We start from the raw sequence: 6000 nt of genomic DNA on the forward strand, positions 1-6000 counted from the left end.
AAAGTCATTAAAAAGTTGTGCAAGTGCTCATTTGGTCAAAAAGCATGTATGGAGGGACAAACAGTTGATATTTAAGGTCAATTGTTTTCAACAGATACTGGTTGAACTGCTGAGTATTTCATAGAACACTACAGTACCGTACAGGCTGACTTAATGTACTCAAAGATCAATCTAACCCTTCCCTGCCACTTAGACTCTCTCGTGTTAGCCATTTCCACTCTGGGAAAAAGTCTCTGGCTTTCCACTCAATCTAAGCCTCATCATCTTGTACACCTCTATCAAGTTACCTCTAATCCTCCTTGGCTCCAAAGAGAAAAGCCCCAGCTCACTCAATCCATCCTCTTAAGACATAAGACCTTAAGGGAGAGGAACAGAATTAGGCCTTTTGGCCCAGTGAGTCTGCTCTGCTATATCATCATGGCTGATCCATTTTCCCTCTCAACCCCATTCTCTGCCTCCTCCCAGTAACCTTTTATGCTCTGAATAATCAAGAATCTATCAACCTCTGCATAAATACACCCAATGATCAGGCCTCCACAGCCCCTGTGGCAAAGAATTTCACAGGTTCACTAAAGATATTCCACCTCATCTCCATTCTACATGGACGTCCCTCTGTTCCAGGGATTCCCAACCTGGGGTCCATGGACCCCTTGCTTAATGGCATTGGTCCATGACATAAAGAAGTTTGGGAACCCCCGCTATATATGAGGCTGTGTCCTCTGGTCCTGGACTCCCCCACTATAGGAAACATCCTCTCCACATCCACTCTATCTAGGCCTTTCAACATTTGATAGGTTTCAATGAGATCCTCCACACATTTTGTCTAAATTCTAGCGAGTTCAGACACAGAGTATTCAAATGCTTCTCATATGATAACCCTTTAATTCCCAGAATCATTCTAGTGAATCTCTTCTGAACTCCTCCAATGTCAGCATAACCTTTCTTTGATAAGGGGTCCAAAACTGCTCACAATACTCCAAGTGAGGCCTCTACAGTGCCTTATAAAGCCTCAGCATTACAGCCTTGCTTTTATATTCAGTCCTCTCAAAATGAATGTTAACATTGTATTTGCCTTCCTCACCACAGACTCAACCTGCAAGTTAACCTTTAGAGAATCCTGCATGAAGACTCCCAAGTCCCTTTGCACCTCGAAGTTTTGAATTTTCTATCTGTTTTTGTTCCTTCTACCAAATTGCATGAACATACATTTCCGGACACTGTATTCCATCTGCCACTTCTTTGCCCATTCTCCTAATCTGTCTTCAGTCTTTCTGCAACCTCCCTGCTTCCTCAGCACTACCTGCCCCTCCTGTAATAACATGGTATATTATCTTGTTAAGCAGCCTCATGTGCGGTACCTTATCAAAGGCTTTCTGAAAATCCAAGTACCACAGCCACTAACTCTCCTTTGTCTATCCTATAACCATATAACAATTACAGCATGGAAACAGGCCATCTTGGCCCTTCTAGTCCGTGCCGAGCTCTTACTCTCACTCTATCCTGTTTGTTATTTCCTCAAAGAATTCCAACAGATTTGTCAGGTTAGGTTTTTCCTTCAGGAAACCATACTGACTTTTGCCTCTAAGTACCCTGAGACCTCATCCTTCATAATCAATTCCAACTTCTGAGGTCAGACTAACTGGCCTATAATTTCCTTTCTTCTGCCCTCATCCCTCTTGAAGAGTGGAGTGATATTTGCAACTTACTAGCCCTCTGGAACCATTCCAGAATCTAGTGATTTTTAGAAGATCATTATTAATGCCTGCACAGTCTCCTCAGCTACCTCTTTCAGAATTCTGGGGTGTAGTCCATCTGGTTCAGGTGACTCATCTACCTTCTGACCTTTCAGCTAACTGAGCAACTTCTCCCAAGTGACAGCAATAGCAATTGAACTTATTTCTGCTTCTGTCACTCTCAAACTTCCACCATACTGCTAACATTTTCCACAGTGAAGACAGATGCAAAATACTTACTTAATTCATCTGCTATTTCCTTGTTCCCCCATTGCTACCTCTCCAGCTTCATTTCCCAGCAGTTAATATCAACTCTCACCTCCTTTTGACTCTTTATACAGTAAATCTGAAAAACATGTTTTGTATCCTCTTTGATATTATTGGGTAGTTTATCTTTATATTTCATCTTTTTCCTCCTTATGACTTTTTTACTTGCCTTCTGTTGGCTTATAAAATCTTTCCAATCCACCAACTTCCCACTAATCTTTGCTGTATTGTAAGCCCCCTCTCTGGCTTTTCTGTCGTTTTTGGCTTCCTTTGTCAGTCATGATTGCATCATCCTGCCTTTAGAACACTTATTCTTTGGGATGTACCTATCCTGCATCTTCTTAAATTCTCCCAGAAACTCCAGTCCTTGCTGCTCTGCTGTCATCCCTGTTAGTATACCCTTCCAATCATCTTTGGCCAGCTCCTTTCTCATGCCCCTATAATTCTCTTTACTCCACTGTAATATTGATATATCTGCCTTTAACTTCTCCCTCTCAAATTGCAAGGTCAAGTCCATCATATTATGATCACCGTCTCCTAAGGATTCCTTTATCTTAAGCTCCTAATCAAATTTGATTCATTACACAACACCCAATCCAGAATAGCTGATCCCCCAGTACACTCAACCATAAGCTGCTCTGAAAAGCCATCTCGTAGGCATTCTACAAATTCTCTCTCTTGGGAACCTGATTTTCCCAATCTACCTGCTTATTGAAATCTCCCATGACTTGTAAACCTTCCTGAAAGGATATTGGCCCCATTCGGATTTAGGTGTAATCTGTCCCTTTTGTACAAGTCATACCTTCCTCAGAAGAGATCCCATTGATCAAGAAGTCTGAAGCCCTGCCCTCTGCACCAGTTTCTCAGCTACATATTCATCTGCCAAATCATCCCATTTTCACTCCCACCAATGTGTGGCACAGGTAGAAATCCAGAAATTATTAGCCTGGAAGTTTTGCTTTTCAGCTTTCTACCTAGCTCCCTAAAATCTTTCTTCAGAACCTCCTCAATTTTCCCACCTATGTCATTGGTGCCAATATGTACCAAGATTTCTGGCTGCTCATCCTCCCCTTTCAGAATGCCATGTATCCAATCTGAGATGTCACTCACCCTGGCACCTGGGAGGCAACACAGCATCTAAGTGTTTCTTTCACATCCACAGAATTATCATGTCTACTCCTTTTACTGTGGGATCTCCTTCTCTCCCCCTTGCCTTCTGAACCATAGTACCAGAAACCTGGTTGCTGCAGCTCCCTCCCGGTAGGTCTTCCCTCCCCCCCCCCCCCCAAATTTATAGGCATCTGTTAGTCTTGTGAGACCATGGATTTGTGCCTTGGAAGGTTTCCAGGGTGCAGGCCTGGGAAAGGTTGTATGGAAGACCAGCAGTTGCCCATGCTGCAAGTCTCCCCTCTCCACACCACCGATGTTGTCCAGGGGAAGGGCATTAAGACCCACACAGCTTGGCACCGGTGTCATCGCAATGCAATGTGTGGTTAAGTGCCTTGCTCAAGGACACGCACGCTGCCTCAGCCAAGTCTCGAACTAGTGACCTTCAGATCACTGGATCGATGCCTTAACCACTTGGCCATGTGCCAACACAGTGAGGGGAATGGCCACAGGGGTACTCTGTACTGGCTGCCCATTTCTTTCCCCTTTCCTAACAATCACCCAGGTAGCTGCCTCCGGCTACTCCCTTTAGCTGTTGTCACTTCCTCAGTTTCCCATATGAGCTGGAGGTCATCGAGCTGCAACTGCAGTTCCTTAACATGTTCTCCCAGAAGATGCAGCTCATGCTTTCTATCACTTTCACTTTTTAATTCAAATTTCCCACATCAGCAATATTTCACATTTAGCATGATGCAATAAGAATCCGGTTTATTACCACTGACATATGTCTAGTGTAGTTTCCTGGAATATAAACTTGTGTTTTTATTAGAGGTATAGAACAGCATCCCAGCTACACCCAATCTGAAAATGTTAGCTGAAACATGGATGCTGGGAATGGATAACAATTCAGCTAGATTTTGCAAAGAGAGCAGTTTCGTGAATACTTTAGGCATAGAGCCTTATCATCACTTAATGTTCACATACATATATGTTTTCAGTTCTAATGACAGACCATCATGTTAACTGTCTCCAGAGGTGTTAACTAACCATTTTCTTTAATTCCACCATTGAGTACAGGCTGGTAAGAGAAAGGAATAATAATTTTCTTCCCCTTAAGCCTGTATTGTTGTTACAATGTCAACATTTAACACATTCGCAAATTAAGTTTGTTACTAATAGATATAGACATTATTAATAGATATAAACTTCTATAAATTATAAAAGTAAATAGCACCAAATAAAAAGAATAACAAGCTAACATGGATAGTTCAGAAATCTGATGGAGCAGAGGAAGAATCTGTTTCTAAATTGTTGAGTGTGATTCTTCAGTCCCTATACCTCCTCACTGATAGTAAAGAGAAGAGGGCATGTCTTGGATGCTGAGGGTCCTAAATAGTGGATCCTGCCTTTTTGAGGCATGTTATATGACTGATGTTCTATTGAGCTGAAAACAGATTTGTATTTTTTTAAACAAATGCAGAGTTTATATAAAATAAGTAATTTCAAGGGCAACTAGTGCAACTATTTGTATCAAATTATTGTATTGATGACTGACCATTGTCACCCTCTTTAAGATCCTCTCGTTGTGTACTTCATGTTTGAAGATGACTTCCTATCAGCTGTGGGGTCTATGGTCTCCCTTTGATGAAAGTTTCCAGTTGGATGGATACAGTGCATGTCTTTCTGGGAAACCAGATGGAGCGGAAACAATTCAGGTAGCCTTGCCATCGGACCAAGAAGTCGCTCTCTAGCTGCAAGATAACGTTATGACCAATGACTGGAAGCTGTTGGGCCTAAACAGATAGTATCAGTCCTGAGATGTTGTGTTATACTCTCAAAGTCGAGCAAGACACCACCGCAGTTGTGTATAAACCTCAAGCTGTCAAACTCAACTCTGTGGATTCAGTATTCAAGTCAGCCATCACCACTGGAGCACCAAAACTGACAAGTGTCTTCCACACTTCTGAAGGATCAGCCTTTACTGTAATCAATGCTGGTTCCCCAGCATCTACTTTAACTGCACAATACAAAATTAATGTCATTGTGATGATCTACAGACAATTATTAAGAGTTGTCACTTTAATCTATACAGCCTACCAGAAGTGTTTTCATACCTTACAACTTCCAGTTTAATGCTGGCTTCTTAAGAGTATTTGGAATTTAAAGATGGAAGCTGTCTTTATCTCCAGTTTTCCTTTCTACTGCTCCTATCATTTAAAAAAAAAATACACACTGATGTGGTACCACAACTGCTGCAGTTCACAAGTAAGCTGTGGTTGCCTTTTACCTTAAAGATATGAGTTCATTTGGATTTGGCATAATAATAATTCTGACAATGGACTCTTAGAATGAAGAACAGCACTGGGAAAGTATAACTTAATATTAATCTGTGACTTTTGTTCTTTATGTCCAGGCATACTTGTATTGGGAATTGGTTGAGATGATCTTAGGAATTAGTTCAATGAACTATTAGATGATAAATATCAAGTTTAAGATGTGATATGTTAAGAGTAACAAAAATAAAACTAACAGATTTCTAGCATTTGTACAATCTCGTGTTTATAACAGATTTGTTTCTAATTTTTCAGACAAGTGTTTATATTTTTTTAGAAACACATTATTCCGTGTCGCTGACATTCACGAACACTGAAAAGAAATCAATATTAATGTTTTGAGTCTGTGTGATGGAAAGGGTATGTAGCTGAACAATGCCAAGCAAAGATGCTGTATAATGATTTTCAATTATTCAAAGGACTGCCTTTTAAATATTCTGATGAAAAACACAGCAGTGAATTGAAATTATGTTTTTTTTTAATTTAGAGATAAATAAACAGGCATGGAATAAGCCCTTTTGTCCCAACGAGCCACACCATCAAAAGATCCACATACTTAA

At 40.8% G+C, this 6000-nt stretch overlaps 1 pseudogene; it reads left to right on the forward strand.

Annotated features, from left to right (window-relative positions):
• The window catches only part of LOC140211286 (FANCD2 opposite strand protein-like), a 23760-nt pseudogene extending 18165 nt beyond the window's left edge, over positions 1–5595 (forward strand).
• Positions 5596–6000: the final 405 nt, after the last annotated feature.

Source organism: Mobula birostris, chromosome 16 (assembly GCF_030028105.1).
Source record: "Mobula birostris isolate sMobBir1 chromosome 16, sMobBir1.hap1, whole genome shotgun sequence".
In the NCBI taxonomy this organism is placed as follows: domain Eukaryota; kingdom Metazoa; phylum Chordata; class Chondrichthyes; order Myliobatiformes; family Myliobatidae; genus Mobula; species Mobula birostris.